This window comes from Lactuca serriola, chromosome 8 (genome assembly GCF_051521515.1).
Source record: "Lactuca serriola cultivar US96UC23 chromosome 8, Lser_US96UC23_V15, whole genome shotgun sequence".
In the NCBI taxonomy this organism is placed as follows: Eukaryota; Viridiplantae; Streptophyta; class Magnoliopsida; order Asterales; family Asteraceae; genus Lactuca; species Lactuca serriola.
Genome location: NC_136415.1, coordinates 134,553,599 through 134,575,015, shown reverse-complemented (window position 1 = coordinate 134,575,015; position 21,417 = coordinate 134,553,599). Strand labels below are relative to the sequence as shown.

General features: G+C 33.2%; 1 long non-coding RNA gene across 1 annotated transcript; it reads left to right on the top strand.

Annotated features, from left to right (window-relative positions):
- The first annotated feature begins 6,223 nt into the window (after positions 1–6,223).
- Positions 6,224–6,852, top strand: LOC145069198 (uncharacterized). The gene is made up of 2 exons (XR_013689362.1): positions 6,224–6,375; positions 6,519–6,852. It is a non-coding gene; the product is annotated as an uncharacterized LOC145069198 (long non-coding RNA).
- Positions 6,853–21,417: the final 14,565 nt, after the last annotated feature.

The following is a 21,417-nucleotide window of genomic DNA, read 5'->3' as shown; positions in this document are numbered from 1 at the left end:
ATCTTGGCTCGGATAAGATGTATCTCGACCTCAAGAAACTGTACTGGTGGCCGAACATGAAAGCCGAAATTGCTACCTACGTGAGCAAATGTTTGACGTGCGCCAAAGTCAAAGTGGAATACCAAAAGCCCTCGGGATTGTTGCAACAACCAGAAATACCCAAATGGAAGTGGGAGCGGATAACCATGGATTTCATAACCAAATTACCCAAGACAACAAGCGGACTCAACACCATCTGGGTGATCGTCGACTGGTTAACTAAATCAGTGCACTTCCTACCAATCAAAGAAACGGATAAATTGGAGAAACTAACTAGAACATATCTCAGAGAGATCGTACGGCTTCATGGTGTGCCCATATCCATTATCTCGGACCGAGATAGTAGATTCACCTCAAGGTTCTGGCAGTCGCTGCAAAAATCTCTAGGAACAAGACTAGACATGAGTACTGCTTATCACCCGCAAACTGACGGCCAGAGTGAGAGAACCATACAAACCCTAGAAGATATGTTGAGATCTTGCGTAATCGATTTTGGCAAAGCATGGGACACCCATCTACCCTTGGTCGAGTTCTCGTACAACAATAGCTACCACACTAGCATCAAGGCTGCCCCGTTTGAAGCCCTCTACGGCCGTAAATGCAGATCACCTTTGTGTTGGGCTGAAGTAGGGGACACGCAACTAGCAAAAGGGAAAGCAACAGACAACACGCTCACTGGGCCAGAAATTATAAGGGAGACTACGAAGAAGATTGTTCAGATCTGGGAACGACTGAAAGCATCAAGGGACAAACAAAAGAGTTATGCAGATAAAAGACGGAAACCCTTGGAATTCCAGGTTGGAGACCGTGTCCTGCTAAAAGTCTCACCCTGGAAAGGATTAATACGTTTTGGAAAGCGTGGGAAATTGAACCCAAGATACATTGGACCATTCGAGATCCTTGCCAGGATCGGTCCGGTGGCTTACAAACTTTGATTACCTCAGGAACCCCACAACCTACACCCTACCTTTCACGTATCAAACATAAAGAAGTGCTTGTCCGATGAGACCCTTGTCATCCCTCTAGACGAAATTGCAATAAATGAGAATCTCCAACTCGTGGAAGAACCAGTAGAGATCATGGATCGGGAAATTAAAAGGACTAAACAGAGCCGCATACCTATTGTAAAGGTCCGCTGGAACGCCAAGCGAGGACCTGAATACACCTGGGAACGCGAGGATTAGATGAAACAAAAGTACCCATATCTCTTCCCTAACCCGTGAACTCAGTCTTAGATTAAATTTCGGGACGAAATTCCCCTAACGGGGGGATGATGTGACAACCTTATACTTTTCCAAAAACAATGTAACACTCAAAAGTCAAATACAACGAAAACTATTTGGGATCAACGAAATTAACCTCAAAAATAAAGTGTTCAAATATCTGTATTGGGATGCATCAAATGTTAGATATCGTGCCAAGGTTTCCAAAAACATAAAGAACATTCGAAACCGGGTTATATTGAAGAAACTATAACCACTCAAATATTTACGACACACCTGGTAAAACACTATTTAACGTAAAAAGTGAAATTTCAATAAAAATGCATTTTAGCCTTAAGTATCTAAACAAAAGTTGTAGAGTTCGTTAAACTGTAAACGTACATAAAAAGATCGCCCAGATTGGACCTTTTATGAAGAAGTTACGAATTTTCTAAGTATCGTAACAGTAGTAGAGGGCTAAAAACATGAATTGAAGACCGAGCGATATTTAGCTAACGCAACCTAAACGAAAGTTGAAGGTCTCCAAAATAGGAGTAAGATGATAAAAAGAAAAACGAAAACCGACGTCGGATAAAGAAACTATGAATTTTTAACGGACTTTAGCAGTCCCAGCCTATTAAAAACATAGCATTAAAAATAAGGTCAAAACTAGTCGACGGAGTCTAAATGAAAGTTGTAGAGCATAATCTCACCTACGCGTAGATATAAAGAACGCGAAAAATGGATCCCGTACGCGAAAGTTACGGAATTTAGAAGATAGAAGCCAGGATTACGCCCAGCGTAATTCAGGAGTAAACCCAGCGTACTCAGGTGCAGGGTCGAGTCCCATCGGCTGCAGCTCTACGCCTAGCTAGACTCGAGTCGTAAGCCATGACGCAAAGTTATGCCCAACGTAACTGAAGTACGCCCAGCGTACTCCGGTAGTACGCCCAGCGTACTCGCAATTTCAGCCCTATAAATAGAAGGCATAAGCTCCGGATTTTAGCACACATTTCTCAAACCCACACTTACTCTCACACACTTGCAAGCACCAGAGGCCGTCCCGACACTCTTGATTTCTGCACCCGAGCCCCCGACGAAGGTTCTACGCTACCGAGATCCTCGAAGACGCAGATTTCCGCAGTTGAAGTTCTGCTCGACTCTAGTCCCACTCTCTTCAAACCGAACAAGTGAGTTCATACCCTACTTTTCAAGTCTTTTCATGTTTTAGGGGGGGGGGGGGGGCGGGAAATACAAGTACAATACAAGAAAAGTATCATTTTATATAAATGCAACATCTATCTTATTATTATTCGATACCAACATCTTACTTTACGTATAAAGTTTAGTATATCACCAAGTTATTTTCATCAAATGGAGCATACTTTCTGAAAAACTATAATGGGTATAGTTTGCGAGTTATTCATACATTCTTACGTATACATCTTGAAAAACGAAATACTTTCTCCTAAAGTGAAATAAATACTTTCTTATTGTAAATCTATTTATACTAAGTGATGTGAGATATTCAAACTTCAACATAATTTTATGTATGCATTTCAAGTCCTGTATTATAAGCCATAATCTCTTGGAGGGAGAGCGTGATACTTGTGTATAGATCTATACGGGATTGACAACCCCGCACCTAAACTGTTAGCTACAGTTAGACCGGCGGGTCTGGGGTGACAAATGTCCTAACACTACAACACCTGAAGAATGTTATTACAGGCAATCTGTGTCAATAGTATGGTTATAAGACTCACACGAAAGTATAAAAATAAGCTTGATTTACGAGATTCATTCATGCATTTAGTATTTACATTATTTTGAGTACAAACTTATCTTTATCATTCAATTACGAAAGATACCAACGCCCTTCAACTTTGGGAACATTTCAAACTATATATGGAAAATATTGGATTTTCTGAAAACCACGTTTATCGATTTTCTTCCATAAAGACATTCTTTTCAATACAAAACACTTATGAACTTACCAACTTTATTGTTGACACTTTTCCGAAACCACTTGTATTTCACAGGGAATCAGTAATACAGGTAACTACCAGCTTTTGAAGAAGGAATGCTAAGGGCGTTTATTATTAAACATTTTACATCATCATATTGTAATATTCTTTTGGAATCATGTATAACGCAACAATGTACGTTTTTATTATATATATATATATATATATATATATATATATATATATATATATATATATATATATGATGGTTGTGTTACTTTCTTTACAATATTCAATTGTTATGGTACTACGTGAAGTCATCCACCCCCGAATGTTTTCGCCATTCTGGTTTGGGGGTGTGTCATGTGATCTGGCAAGGAGATAGACCGCAAGAGTTTTTAAACTCTGAAGATTCAAATTGAGTACTGCAGTGGCAGTTGGGTCTGCCCTTTCGGGTCAAGAGACCCTGGTGGGATCGAGTATCTATGGAAGTGATTGTTGTATGGTTTAAGGACCTTCGATAGTGCATCTCGGGTAGTAGGGTTCGATCTATGTATGGTAAGGAGCGATTTCGATGGCGAAATCTAATTCAAGTGGGGGAGAATTGTAACATCCGGGAAATTGGGTATATCTGTCTAACCCTTCCTCTTCTACAAATTGTCAAGAGAAGCCCCTAAATGGAAAATGTTGCAAAGGAGTACGTTGGGCGTACTGAATAGTATGTTGCGCGTACTCATTCGCTTATAATAAACGCGGACTCCATGAAGTATGCTGGGCGTAACCGGCCCAGATGCAAAACCCTAATTTAGACTTGAGCCCTATATAAAGAAGGCTATGACCTTATCCTCAGCCACCATTTGAGTGAGTAAAACCCTAAAAGAGAGCCAACCTTCATTCTAAGCTAGTGTGAGTGTTTTTGGAGCTAAAAGTGCCTTTGTGTGTTAGTAAAGAAGAAGAGGAGATTCTTGTGAAGGCTAGAAGTTGGAGTGCAAGCTTGGATTTGAGTTCTACAGAGGGAGAAGCTTCACTTGGAGGTAAAAAGCTCAGAACTTTCCTTGTTATTATGGTTATGTGCTTCTTGGACCAATTTTTAGGGTTTTTGGTCCCAAGATGGAGACTTTTTGAGCAAATGGCCTCCATAAGCTAGAATCTGCCTTATTTCAGTGTATTATGCGTTGTGGGTTCATAAAAATCCAATCTTGGACGTTGAGACTAAGTCATGAATGAGATTAAGGCTTAATGTGGAAAGATTTATGTTATCAATAGCGGCGCTATAGCGTTTTGCGATGTTACTGAACCGCTATTTTGAAATAGCGTTTACGAATAGCGGTGACGCTATTAGCGGCGCTTTTGACCGCTATTTACCGCGAACCTCATCAGCGCTATAGCGACGCTACACCCGCTTTTACAATTTCGTACATATTGGGTTACTTTGACAAAGAAAAAAATGATTGTGTGTTATTTCAATATTAAATCTTAATTTTTTTTTAACTAGTCCACTACAATTTTTGTCTTAATAAGTCCAAATAATAAATATAATTAATTACAAATTACAAAGCAACAAATGACAACTTCCATTTCTCGCCTATTCCAATACTTAGAAACCATAGACGACTTGAGTTGCGATGTCATTTTGACACTTTTTAGTTTCCATATTACTATATTATAATGTTATATATAGATTATGTTATGTTTTTATATGATTTTTATGATATTAATTCTATATAGTATTAATAATCTACTATATAAATTATGTATAAATATATAAGATAAATTATACATAATATTAAAAAACCGCTATACCACTGCTATACCACCGGGATAACCGCGAATTCAAATAGCGACATGTGACCGCTATTGAAAATTCGACCGTTATAACTGCTTAGGGAAAGATGTTATATGTTGGAAGTGGTTGGTGACCTTTATAGCCACGCAAAGGCTTAAAGGTTTCGACTTTATGAATTAAGAGGTAGTAGAGAGCCTAGATCTGTGATATGAGCCCATGACTTAACCTGTTCAGACCAGAAATAGCAGAAGGATAAGTCTGGGACTTACGTTGGGCGGAAGTCTCAGAATGCGCGGCGTAGTAGGTTGAGGTGTCCGATCAGTTTTAGGCGTGCTTGAGTACGCTGAGCGTACCAAGGAGATACGCCCCACGTAACTCCTTCTGTGGGCTTTTGAGTTATGTTTTGGGCCTTGAGTGTTGGGCCTGGAGTTTGGGCTTCATGCAATATAGTCTTGGACCAAAGAAGTGTATATATGTCCTTTGAGGCCCTTGGGTTGGGCTTGCCTTTTAGTTTGGATTTTGGGTTGTGTAAGAGCCCATTTATTATTGGGCCTTGGTGGGCCCAATGGGTTCAGGGCATTAATGGGCTCGTAGGTGGTCTATCTTTAGACCCAATAAGTTAGAGGTTGGAATTAGATCCTAATTGAGATAATTGTGGGTTTGGCACAGAGTTAGAGGCCAGTGCGAGACAGCAGTATTTATAAGAGCTGTTCTTCATCCGATGTGAGTCTTCTCACTATACTTTACCTAGAGTGGTAATTAGAGTTATATGATAGAGTATCTTGTATGTTATTTATGTGATTGTGATGCACTGCATTATGTCTATGTGATTCATGCCGTGTATGTTCCAGAGTTTACAGAGTTAGAACCGGAAGGTTCACAGAGTTAGGACCAGAGGGTCCATAGAGTTAGGACCGGAGGGTCCACAGAGTTATAGCTTCGAGTGACTATTATGTGTTATATGTGGTATTTTGGGGAACTCATTTAGTTTCGTGCTTACCATGTCATGTGTTATGTATTTCAGGTTTTTCTTCTCATGATCGCGGGACGGCACCGACTTGATTGTACACACCAGAGAAAGAATTATGAGGATCCTGGATTAATACTGGAGTTGTGCTTTGTAATTAAATAAAAGAGATTTTTATAAGATGTGTTATGAAGAGTATGCATTTTAAAAATGAAAAAAATTGTTTTAAATTTTCACGTCGTTACAATAGATCTTGTTCCTTCTGTTTTTATTTTTAATAGTGCCATGAAAGAATCTCGAATTTTCGTCTTCGTCTACCAACCACTTGATTCGAGCCTTCTATTTTAGATCTAACCATGTGATAGTTTCGATTTCCATGATTTTCTGTTTCCTATCACTTCTATCCATTTTTTTGAGGTCCAGTAACGATCTTCTGCTTTCAGCGATTCTATCATATTCTTCAACTTTTTGTTTGTGTTCTTTGAGCTCCTTTAACTCCTTTTCGTATTCCACTCTCCTCCATTTTTTAATTGCTTGTTTTACTGCTTTCAATTTTCCAGCAAGATAAGCATAAGGCAAGCCCCCTCCGCTATAGGATTCAATGGCGTTTTTAATAATATCATCGATACCATCCTGTAAGAGCCAAGAGTTAAAGATGCAGAATGGTGGGGGACCATAATCAACAACATTAGTCTTCAATATAATAGGGGAATGTTCAGAGCATTCCCGTGGAAGGGCGATAACCATAGAAGAAGGCTGGGTCGAGATGAAGTTAGGACAAACGAGAATTCGATCCAACATGCTTAATTTCACCCCATTATCGCACATGTATGTATATCTTCTTATGTGCATATTGAATTCCAAAATACCCGTATTATGTATGAAGTTGTTGAATGTTGACGTCGTGTAAGGGAAAAACTTAGAATTAAATCGCTCTTTAGGTCTTCTCACTAAGTCGAAATCACCAAAAAATATCCATAAACTTGAATTATCAACGGTCTGTTTCTTGCAACCGTTCAATAATGTTGAACGTTACGGTTCAACAAACAAATGTCGCATCACTCCACTCACAATAGCAATAACATTAGATCTCATTTAATGTCATCTCATCTACATTGAAACTCTAATTTAACAACATTATTTAAACAAAATAACAAAACTAAATATATATATATATATATATATATATATATATATATATATATATATATATATATATATATATATATATATATATATATATATATATATAATATGTTTATAGTTGGGCTCGTAGTGCATCCAATCACAATGTTTTGGTTTTGTGTATGCTCGATATTCATGTTGACAAAATACATATATAATTCATGTGGCTATAAGTGTATAATATATATAATCAATAATTCATTTTGACAGAAGGAATTGAAGAATCTAAATATCTTATAGACTTCCGTGACATTTTATTTATTAGATAAAAGAGAAACTAGATAATTGTTATGACAAACACTAAACCCATATAAAGATTTTAATTGAAATTCACTTCCAAGTAAAATACCAACTAACAACAATTCATTAAGGGGAAAAATGGTACATTTCAAAATAATTGTTACATGTGGGATTTCTTTTTCATTAAATGGACAGACTTTAAGGTTTTGATAGAATGGTATAATGCAACACATGCTTTCCAATGTGTAGAATGATATAATGCAACAAATGCTTTCCAATGTGTAGAATCGTATGGCCATTCTAATAAGTGAACTTTCTTAACAAGTGATGTGTGAATAAATAATATGTATTTGAAATAAGGGAATGAAATTGGGTCATTCATTTTGAATCTGCCATTTAAACGCCTTAGCGTACCTGACAAGTATAGAAGAACTGGTTATTCATATATCAATATGGCGGTGGTGGGTGGTTGCGGAGATGGCATTGGTTGGTGGTGGTTGGTTGCAGAGGTGGTCGCGGTGGTAGTTGGTGGCGGTGGTTGGTGGCGGAGGGGGTGGTGGATTCATATATGAATACACTTATATTTATATTTATATATGAATATTACTCATCCACCGTTGGTCTGGTACGTCTGAGCGTTTGCGGCAAAAATAAATGATTGGTTGAGAATGATTCCCCCACTCTCAATTTTTTTTTATTTTTCTCAATTGAACTTATATATATATATATATATATATATATATATATATATATATATATATATATATATATATATATATATATATATAATGTTGTAATACTCACCGAGTTGGTCGATTACTCGACCGAGTACTCTTTACTCGGCCCCTTACCGAGGCGATTTACAGAATCCGAGTACTCCCTAATCGGCCCTTTACTGAAGCGAGCAATATTGTAAAACTCGGTCAAGTCAGTTATTAATATGTATAATATACTTAATGATTTATTATTTAACACACACATATTTGATTTTATATATATATATATATATATATATATATATATATATATATATATATATATATATATAGTAAATTTTTAGTAATTATTCGTGAAGTGAGACCATTGCGTGTTTTTTAGTTTTTGGATATTCACATGTATCTAATTTTGTTATATATTTCAATCAAATTATGATTTTAACTTATAATTTTGACATATACAATCTCCCTAAAAATATTTCTACATGAATTACCTAATTCGAGTACTCGCTACTCGGCAGTCGGCCGAACAGGTACCGAATAATGAGTTCTACAATTTTATATATATATATATATATATATATATATATATATATATATATATATATATATATATAGAGAGAGAGAGAGAGAGAGGGGGGTGGCAAAAATTGACACGACACGAACCCGACACGAAATAAATGGGTTTGGGTAAGATATTTCAACCCGTTTAAATAAACGGGTTGACACGACGCGACACGAAAATTTAACGGGTAAGGTTAGGGTTGAAAATTTCAATTCGAATATGACTCGAAAATGACCCGTTTATTTATATGCAAAATTTCTGAATTATTTAAATAAAATAGAAAGATACAAAACCAAGACCATAAGTAAAAGAAAACCTTCGAATTGAGTCGTTTTGTAATGTTGAAATGACTTGGTCGTCTAGATTAAGACTTAATTTCAGTTTTTCCATTCTCTCCCAAACTACCCAGTCTCTTTCACCACTCTCACATCCTCGCGACCTTTTCATCCGCTTCCCCAGTGGCGGAGCTACTAAGGGGTCAGGGGAGGCCATGGCCCCCCAGCTTTATTGACCAAGAACATGATAGATCTAAACATGGTTTATATAAAAAAAAATAAAAGAAATATAAGATGATGCTTCTAGCTTTTAAAAGGAAATTGTTATTAAGTCTTTAACTAAAAAAACTTATAATAAATTAGTAATCTTAATTTAAAAATCAAAACTTTACAAATCCTAATCACCGATTAAACTCACCATATTCAAAAAGCCCACAAATCCTACTCCAAAACTTTTATAAACTTCACAAATAATAGAAAAAAAAGGCTAAAACGTGAAACTAAAAGCCCTAACCGCGACACTCTAGTCTCCGATCGCCGCCTTAGAAATGGCTCTAGTCACTGCCGGAAACCTTCTCCTCCTGTCCCCCATGTGTGTCTGACCGAATGCGCATTACGATCATCTCTAGTTGGAGATCTCGCCATCCACACACTGTACGTGATTTGCTCTCTCTTTAACACCCTCGTTATTCTCATGCCTCTTCCTCTCTATTTAAGTGTGTTTTTGTTATTTGTGATGATATATTATCAATGGGCTCTTGTTTTGTTGCTATTTAATGTGTATGTCGGTGTAACTGTGTAAGTGTAGACGGTAGAAGACTACCTTTCTTTTGTCAGGTGTTGCTTTTTTAGTTTCTATCAATATATTAGAAAATTAAAAACTCTTAGCTTTTTTTGTTCCTTTTTTTAGTTAATTTTATAAGAGAATATGACTTCTTTATTAACTTTATTTGTTTTTTGTTGTATGTTAAAGTTTAGACTATTTAAAATATCCTTGTTTTGCTTAATTTAATTACTTTACTGATATTTTAAGATTGTCAAATTTATAATTCTATGTTTGCTAGAGATGAGTGTCATTCTAACAATTGTAATTTGTGTTGCAAAAATGGAATTGATCAATAACATGGACGAACATATATTGACTCATTTCCAAAACCTTTTGTTTCTCAATTCTAATAACATAGTACTAAATAAAAATAACAAACATTAGCATTTGAAAAATAATACTTAATCATTTCCTTTGGTATCTCGGCCCCCCTAGTATTAGTGTTTGTGTTTCGCCCCTGCGCCTCCCCAACTCCCACTTTTTAATTTTGTCATCTGAATTTGCTATGACTTCATCTATTCTGCCTCCAAACTATTAGTTTTTCCTCTCTGCCTACCCAACTCCTACTCTTTCAACATGCTCAATCTTTTAACCTCACATGACATGATATATTTCAAGGTATAGCCCTAACCCGAAACCCGACACGAACTCGACACGAAAATAAACAGGTTGACACGACATGTTAATTAAATGGGTCGGGTTAGGGTCAAGCACTTTCAACCCGTTTAATGTTTCGATACAACACGAACCCGACACGACACGACACGATTGCCACCTCTCTCTCTCTCTCTCTCTCTCTCTCTCTCTCTCTATATATATATATATATATATATATATATATATATATATATATATATATATATATATATATATATATATAGGGTTAAGTTCAAATGAGAACATTATTTAATGTGAGAACGTGAAAACACTACTTTATGTTACTATTTTATTATGAATTTTGTATATACAACGATATGACATTATTCATCAACAAATATATGAACAATCACACATTAATATTCATATTAAAATTTTGTATGTACAACTTTATGACATTATTCATCACCGAATATATGAACAATCACATATTTAACATTCACATTAGAATTTACTAAATTACTATATATATATATATATATATATATATATATATATATATATATATATATATATCTAAATTTTATAGTAGAATAGCAATATAAAATTGAATATATTCATATTATAATTACTACAATACTATACATATTAAATTCATAGTAGAATAGTAACATAAAGGAGTGTTCTCACGTTCTTACATTAAATAGTGTTCTCATTTGAACTTAACCCTATATATATATATATATATATATATATATATATATATATATATATATATATATATATATATATATATATATATATATATATATATAATAGGTCGTATGCTCAAATATTGTTTTTTTGTTTGAATATGATAAACAATTTTTCATAGTTTACTACATAAATATTGTTTTTTTTGTTTGAATATATATATATATATATATATATATATATATATATATATATATATATATATATATATATAATATAGGTTGTATGCTCAAATATTGTTTTTTTGTTTGAATATGATAAATAATCAGTTTAGTGTTTTAATTGACAATTTTTCATAGTTTATAAAACTTATAAAAATCATAAACTAGTATAATCTCTATACTAATAAAAGAGTAGTCATTTTGCCAAGTGTCATAATATTAGAACTTCTAATTAATATGATGCCACTTGTCATTCTATTAATTCTCCATTTTAAATTTATCAAAGCTCCTAATTAATGTGATGTTATTTGTCAATCTATTTATTCTTTATTTTAAATTTTAAATTTTAAATTTTACATTATTGTTTTCATTAGTTCACAAATAAAAAGAGTCTAATATATATGATAAATTAATTACACATATTTATTTGAATCAATAATTATAATTTTACATAACTAATAAAAAAAAATCTTTTAATTAATAATGTATTTAAAATTTTATATAAAATAATTGATTAATAATTTTGAATTTTTTACTATGAATATTTAATTAATTTTGTAACCGTGGTTTCCGCGGGTTATAAACTAGTAAAAGAATAAGTTTAATCTTCTATTGACAAGTGTCATACAATTAGGACTCCTCATTAATGTTATATATCACCTATCATGCAACTTGTCAATCTATTAATTATCCATTTCAAATTTCAAATTTCTACTCTAATTACATTAAATTAATAATTGATTCCTCATTTAAATTTCAAAATTTTAATTTTCTCACTTTAATTATATTAAATTAATAACATTAGATTGAAAAATAAAATAAAATTAATATATATTATAAGGTGATATAACTTCACATATTTATTTAAATCATTGAGTATAATTCCCTTTATATAACTAAAAAAATATTTCTTAAGTAATAATTTTTTTTAAATAATTAATTAATAAATTTGATTTTTTAATATAAAAATTTAATTAAATTTATAACCGTGATTCTTACGGGTTATAAACTAGTAAACTAATATAATGATAGAAATCAATTTGAGACGACTAATCTCCTAAGAAAATAAATAGGTCGTGTGTGTGTGTGTGTATATATATATATATATATATATATATATATATATATATATATATATATATATATATATATATATATATAAAATAGGTCCTATGCTCAAATATTGTTTTTTTGTTTGAATATATATATATATATATATATATATATATATATATATATATATATATATATATATATATAATAGGTCGTATGCTCAAATATTGTTTTTTTGTTTGAATATGATAAATAATCAGTTTAGTGTTTTAATTGACAATTTTTCATAGTTTATAAAACTTATAAAAATCATAAACTAATATAATGATAGAAATCAATTTGAGACGACTAATCTTCTAAGAAAATAAATAGGACAACAAGAGATACTTGTAGCAATTTGCCTGATTTCATTTATAACCAAACAATATAAATTTGCAAACTAGGTCCAAAAATTACGCTAGAAATGAGGACATGCAGGAAATGGAGCACATGGCCTAAAACTAGGAAACTAAGGAAACATGAGCCTATCGTTAAATGCATGCATAATGGGAATCACAATTAGTCTACTAAATAAATGTTTGTATCATAAGATATACTATAACTTTATATAAATTATAATGTAGAATATTAAATATTTTATTAGAAAGAAAAAAAGTCTTAGATTTGAAAAATGCTCAAGGGGTGTTTGTAATTGCTTATTTAAAACAATTTAAGCTCTTTGAGTTATTCATTAAACTCATTATATATTGTAATTTTATATCCAACGGCTAACTATATGTTATGGGTTTATAATCATGAACTCTACAAAAACAACATCGTTAATTATGAATGTAAGATAAAAGATCAATATTTTTCAAAAGGTGATGATTTGTACACAACAATTTTTCTCCATACACAATAATTGGTGCTTTAAAATGTTGTAATGTACAACTTAATAATGCATAAATTGTTGTGTATGACAAAAAAAACTATTGTGTACAAGTCACTTTCCTTTTCAAAAGTTCATCATTATTATGATGATTGGACAACGTTCATATTTAAAAGAGAGAAAAGCTAGTTCTTCATTAGAAAGTGTTAGGGATACAAACAAGAATGAAAAGTGTTAGGGCCACAAAAGAATGAGATGAATATATAGCTAACAAGGGAACTAAATCCTAAGAGCTAAAGAAAAAAGGTCCATAAACATGTGAGCTTATAACATATTGGCTAACATCCCCCCCCCCCCCCCCCTTCTCCTCTCAAACTCACAATTTCATAGCAATAAGCATTGAGAGTTTTTCACACAAGAAATGAAATCGAGACGCTACAAAGCTTTCGTAAAAATATCAGCAAGCTGCAAAGTTGATGGACCAAACGAAAGCGATATGGTCTCGAGCTATAAGTAATGATGGGTGTAGTGACAATCAATCTCAATATGCTTCATCCGTTCTTGGAAAATAGAATTTTTTGCAATTTGTATAGTACTTTTGCTATCACAATGTAGGGGACTAGGTGAAGAAATGTAAACCCCCATATCTGCAAGAAGCCACTGTAACCAGATAATCTCACATATAGTCACAACCATAGCATGATACTCAGCCTTCGTGGAAGATCTAGAGACAACATCATGTTTCTTCTTCTTCCATGAAAGTTGAGACTCTCCAAGAAACACACACAACCCGGTGGTGGATTTGCGATCATGATGATCACCATCTCAATCATCATCACTAAAGTCACATAACTCAAGAGATGATGTCGCAAGAAACAAGAAGGTTTGAATCTAAGTGTCATGAAGATATCTCATAACATAGAGTACAACTCCCAATGAATAGGAGTAGGAGCTGTAACAAACCGACTAACAACATGAACATCAAGAGCTATATAAGAATGAGTAATTGTAAGATAAACAAAACTTTCCACAATAGTCCGGTATTGGTTTCAAAAGAAGTATCTACAATCTGATTGTCAGAGAGCCACGCCCGTGTAAACAAGTCAGATATATTTTTAGTCTGAGAAAGAAGATACACTGATGTGTCATAATTACTACACCTATTAGTTTTACCAACTATCTAACTAAATATTACGACTTAAGGCGGTGGACCTATTCAAAATTAATATAGGACAAACAGTCGGGTATCAAACTCAAAGAACGGGATTATCTTGGTTTTTCGCTAGAATTTTCTTCTTTTAAGCTTCAATCCTCTAAAGTTCCAATCCTTGTCAATTATGGTCCATATTCTTCAAGAGTGTCTTTATTGGCTGCAAAATACAATTTAATTCAGTAAGTACCAAATATTTTTGCAATTAACCAAAATATTAAATAAAATGTATTAAGATATTACCTAAAAATGTGTATAAATATGGCAATATCAAAATACCCCACACTTATCTTTTGTTCGACCTCAAGAAAAACTAATCAATTTTAAATTAAACTTTCATCACCAATATCACATAAGACAATCCATTTTGAACCAAACCATTATACCAAGACCACAATGCGTATATTTGTGTCTAAGGTTCCTAAAAACTTCTCAATCCTAAATACTCACAATCCTTATGAACCTTCATCCCTTAGTTTGTATGACACTCATTTTGCAGCCCTCCAGATCCATCCTCATAAATCTTTCTTAACCTCAAGGTATTTTTGGCTAACCTACCCAAGCATACATAATCCAGAAAAATTACAACTTTGATACCACGATGGAGCTTTTGGAATTCTTCACTTCTTTGATATTTGCTCTTTGATTTCTTTGAATTCACCACCTTTGTGTTTAATTTTTGGTATCTTCAACTTTTTGATTCTTCAGAATTTTTGATCTTTGATCTTCCTACTTTGATAGCTTCAAAATTCTTACGACTTTTTTGTAACTTTCTCTCTTTTTTTAAATACCTCACTTTTTTTGCTCAATTCCTACATGCATAAGCAAGAGCGCTTAACTTCAACCTTTATTAGTTAAAGGTTTTAGTCTAAGTGCAATCACTACATAAGCTCTTCTGGATAGATTCCGGGTACAGGCTGCAAAACTTATTATGTCATATAGAATACCATATTATCTTTCATATCTCATGGTTTTTCACTAAAACTTGGGAAGCCACAAATATACTATAATATATGTTGGTTCAATTAAAGATTTGAGATTGCATTGGATCGTCCCACGCAACACTAGCAACTTAAGTTTTTAAATTATTACTAGATTTTAAGTTTTAGATTATTATTTCAAATCTATTTTTAATTTTTTAAATTAATTTTTTTTTAATTTTCTAGCAATTTCCTTTTTCAACCCCTCAAAAACTTTGATGTGTTGTAATTGCTACACCTACTAGTTTTACCAACTATCTAACTAACTATTACGAATTAAGGCAATGAACCTATCCACAAATAATATAGCACAAACAGTCGGGTATCGAACTCAATGATCGGATTTAATTTACTAACCTAACTACTAATAGATTAATCTAAAAACAAGTAAAAGTTAAAAAGGGTTTTATCTAATTTTTCAAGTTCAGACAAACTTAAACATTTAACTAATGGTTTTAATCTATATACTAAAAACACTTTCGTTTAGTTCAGATCCACATTTTCCCTATGGTTAGTTACTAATTATGGATTGTTAAAGTTGGTTATCAATTATTATGTAATTAGCAATTCAATTTCAAATTTACTAATATTTTCACCAATTCATGTTTTACCTTATATGGTTATACACAAGCAAATTAAACACATAATTAGTTATTATTTATAGATGGGTTATGTAAGATATATCCAAGCAAACACAATTATGGTCACAATTTATGTTCTCCAGCACAACTAAATTTGTTACTTTCATTACTTTTCTAAGATTTGGTCGATGATAGCTCTAGTAATTTAATGGTTACTAAATCACTAGGTAATCAAGTTTATGTAATTTAATGGTCACTAAGCTACACTTAACTTGAAATTAAGCAACAAAATCACAACTTTAACATGCTAGGTAATTATAATCAAACACAAACACAAAACCAACTATTAAAATCCATAAATTAATAAACTAAGCTATAGAGTCAAAGTATCATCTAGCTAAATGAAAGCAAATAAGTTCAGCTACTCATGGTTGAAAACGAAAACATAAGTTCAACATAAATCAACATGATTAAAGTAAATCAAACTGATGTGATGACTTGTTTTTCAATTCCTTAATCTTCAAGAAATTTCTTCTTCAAAGTATTGTTTTGTGCACTACCTCTCCTCCCAAAAACTCTCCAAATATCTCAAAAGCTCGTTTTCTTCATCCATAAAGAATACTTCATTTTGAGCACAATCTGTCTTGAAGCTGTCTTCCACTCCAAATGTCATCTCATTATCTTCCACTTATAAGGTAAGCTTTGACTCACGAATATCCACTAAGGCTCATGTGGTATTAAGCAAAGGGCGTCCAAGGATAATTGAGACATCTTTATCCTCCTTCATATCTAGTACTACACAATCGATTCGAAAAATAAATTTTCCAATTTTTACCAAAATGTCCTCAACTATGCATCGAGGATGAGTCACCAAACAGTAAGCCATATGAATCGTTATTCTAGTAACCTTCAATTCTGGAAGGTTGAGCTTTTGATAAAATGAATATGACATTAAATTTGTACTTGCTCCAGAATCGGCTAAAGCATATGTCTTCATGTTGTTTCCAAATTCACATAGAAGTGTAAGGTGTCCAGGATCTCCCATCTTCCTTGGTATGCCCTCCATAATGACCATGGAACTTTTCTCACTAAGTACTACATTGGAGGTCTTCTCCAGTTTTGGCGAGTGTTAAGTAAGTCTTGAATAAATTTGGCATATTCGGGAAATTTTGCCAAGGATTCAATAAAAGGAGTATTGATCGGAATACCCTTTACTTGCTTCATAAACTTGATATGTTCTTACTCCAGCAGGTGAACTTTGGCTTGAGAAGGAAATGGTAAAGGAGGTTGATAAGCTTTAACACAATAAGAACTTTTCTGTTCAGACCGAGCCCACATCATGAGGTAGGTGTTTCAACACAACTTTTATTTTTGAATACTGTTCACTTTGGCTAGGATTTGGGTTGCTTTTTTTCTTCTTCAAAAGCCTCTAAGAACTCAAAAATAGTGTCTTCTTCAGTAGTGATGGCCATGACATGTGGTAGTGGTTTATTATCGGGATTTTTAGGAGCTAACCGTTCATTAAACAACGTAGTTAATTGCCCAATTTGAGCTTCAATATTCTTGATGGATGCTTGATGATTCCTCATGGTAGCATCAATTGCATCGTGACGTTTTTCAGAAGCTTCCATAAATCTACGAAGCATTGAATCCAAATCTACTTTTTTCCCGGGTTATGGTTGTTCCTTTTGGTAAAAGCCCCAACCTGTTTGCCTATACTTCTCTTCTTTTTTCTTTTTATACTCATCATAATACAACCATTCCTTTTTCGGCTTCCTCTAATCTTCATCATAGCGGTCTCCACTTGAGTAGTAAACTTGAGCTTTCCTATTCCGGTTTTCGTCCAAATGGCAATCTTTCGTCAAATGTGGACCATTACAATTCTCACAACCCACATTTATTGTGGGTATGGATTGGTACATCTGAGTCATTCTGAATCCATGCTACTCAACATTGCCAATATTGTCGCCATATCTCCCGATGCACCAGTCCCGGTCCTCCTAGCTCCATCACTACGAGGTTTGTGATATTCTCGTGAGTGCTTTGAAAAATCTTCGATTAATTCTTTAATTTAAGAGGGATTCTTCTTTGTTAAAGGTCCTTGAGAATTAAGGAGTTGTGTTGTCGTTACGTTCACCCCATCGTAGAAGATCGAGACCTATTGTTGCTTGTTTAGATCATTTTTTAGACAATTTCTTATTAACCCTTTGTATCGCTCCCAATCCTCGTATAAAGACTCCCCCACTTGTTGCTCAAAGTTAGCTATGGCCTTCTTGATTTTAGCAACTTTTAATGGAGGGAAAAATTATTGGAGGAATTCTTCATGGTCTTTTCCGGAAAATGTAATATCCTTTAGCACGATAAGGATATGTTCCTTAAGCTCAAAGGTAGGAGTAGCGGGAATTATGGGTTAGAGCTCGTGGGGAATGGGGGAGGAATGTTAGACTCATGGGGAAAGGGTTCGACAACAACAATAACCTCAAAAATTTGAGGGTGGGGTACCTACCGATCCATTCCAAATTCGGGTTGGTACTTATTTGGATAGTCTTTGTGGCGGTATCAATTATCATAATCAAGCAATCACTGTTTTATTTTCACACCTTAACATTAAGCGACCGCCGACCATGCCACCTCATTACCCTTATATTCTGGCATGGGAAGAGTTATGAGTGAGATAGGGAGATGAAGCTGGAACAAGTGGAGCGAGAGATGACGACGATGATTATTGATATATATATATATATATATATATATATATAACTTTTATTTTTAGTCATTTTATTTTTTTAGTTATTTTTGGTGTGTTTTAGTTTTTGAGTTTTTATTTTGGTATGTTTTAAAACTTGTAACTGAATTATGTGATGGTTGTTTTCTACTTTCCACCAAATATTTGTTTTGTTGCATATTTATTAGAATATCGTGAGAGAAAAATAAAAAAAGGAGAGACAAGAGCATACAAGAGAAGTTGTGTGTTTTAAAGTCATGAGTCGAAGCCCATAATTTTTAATAAGTGTGGGGTACTTATTTGGATAGTCTTTGTGGCGGTATCAATTATCATAATCAAGCAATCACTGTTTTATTTTCACACCTTAACATTAAGCGACCGCCGACCATGCCACCTCATTACCCTTATATTCTGGCATGGGAAGAGTTATGAGTGAGATAGGGAGATGAAGCTGGAACAAGTGGAGCGAGAGATGACGACGATGATTATTGATATATATATATATATATATATATATATATATATATATATATATATATATATATATATATATATATATAACTTTTATTTTTAGTCATTTTATTTTTTTAGTTATTTTTGGTGTGTTTTAGTTTTTGAGTTTTTATTTTGGTATGTTTTAAAACTTGTAACTGAATTATGTGATGGTTGTTTTCTACTTTCCACCAAATATTTGTTTTGTTGCATATTTATTAGAATATCGTGAGAGAAAAATAAAAAAAGGAGAGACAAGAGCATACAAGAGAAGTTGTGTGTTTTAAAGTTATGAGTCGAAGCCCATAATTTTTAATAAGTGTGGGGTACTTATTTGGATAGTCTTTGTGGCGGTATCAATTATCATAATCAAGCAATCACTGTTTTATTTTCACACCTTAACATTAAGCGACCGCCGACCATGCCACCTCATTACCCTTATATTCTGGCATGGGAAGAGTTATGAGTGAGATAGGGAGATGAAGCTGGAACAAGTGGAGCGAGAGATGACGACGATGATTATTGATATATATATATATATATATATATATATATATATATATATATATATATATATTATTTTTGGTGTGTTTTAGTTTTTGAGTTTTTATTTTGGTATGTTTTAAAACTTGTAACTGAATTATGTGATGGTTGTTTTCTACTTTCCACCAAATATTTGTTTTGTTGCATATTTATTAGAATATCGTGAGAGAAAAATAAAAAAAGGAGAGACAAGAGCATACAAGAGAAGTTGTGTGTTTTAAAGTTATGAGTCGAAGCCCATAATTTTTAATAAGTGTGGGGTACTTATTTGGATAGTCTTTGTGGCGGTATCAATTATCATAATCAAGCAATCACTGTTTTATTTTCACACCTTAACATTAAGCGACCGCCGACCATGCCACCTCATTACCCTTATATTCTGGCATGGGAAGAGTTATGAGTGAGATAGGGAGATGAAGCTGGAACAAGTGGAGCGAGAGATGACGACGATGATTATTGATATATATATATATATATATATATATATATATATATATATATATATATATATATATATATATATAACTTTTATTTTTAGTCATTTTATTTTTTTAGTTATTTTTGGTGTGTTTTAGTTTTTGAGTTTTTATTTTGGTATGTTTTAAAACTTGTAACTGAATTATGTGATGGTTGTTTTCTACTTTCCACCAAATATTTGTTTTGTTGCATATTTATTAGAATATCGTGAGAGAAAAATAAAAAAAGGAGAGACAAGAGCATACAAGAGAAGTTGTGTGTTTTAAAGTTATGAGTCGAAGCCCATAATTTTTAATAAGTGTGGGGTGTTTCGTGTGTGAGAAAATAGATTAGAGAAAGAGAGGGTCCAGAAAAATAGTGGTTTTAGAAGAGTCTTAATCCATTAAGAAGGTCAATTGCACATCACTTGAATGGAAGAAGTATTGCAAAACTGCTTTCTGTTGCACGTAGTTTTCACGACGTGACGCATATGTTTCATGTTGTGACTTCGATGCCATCATAATTCAAAATTCAATTTACATCTACACCATGTCGTGATTTAGTAAAATATGGCATTTTTATTCTACTCTTTCAACCTTACAATGTGGCGTATGCTTTCCCACATTGAGATGCTATGCTTTGAAGATCTTATGCACCACACTTTTTGAAGATGCAAGTTTCTGATTCACATTTTGTCGGCACATTCACATTTAACTATGAACTCCAAGTTCCAGTCACATACTTAAGGTGTTCAAGTGTTCCACACATGTTCAAAATTCGATCTTGTCACTACTATCCCAGGGGAGTCTGTTCCTTTTTCTCTCTTTTACCGGTTTTAAATTATTTTATGCATACAATGAGGGCATTGTATGAAATAAATGTGGGTAGAGGGTCGAAAAAGGTAATTGCTAGAGCATTTAAAAAAATAAAAATAGATTTGAAATAATAATCTAAAACTTAAATCTAGTGATAATTTAAAAACTTAAGTTGCTAGTGTTGTGTGGGACTATCCAATGCGAGCTCAAATGTTTAATTGAGCCAAAATATGTTATAGTATAATTGTGGCTTCCCATTCCTAGTGAAAAGCCATGAGATATGAAAGATAATCTGGTAGTTTATGTGGCATAATAAGTTTTGCAGCTTGTACCTGAAATCTATACAGGAGAGCTTATGTAGTCATTGTACTTAGACTAATACCTCTAACCAATAAAGTTGGAAGTTAAGCTCCCTTGC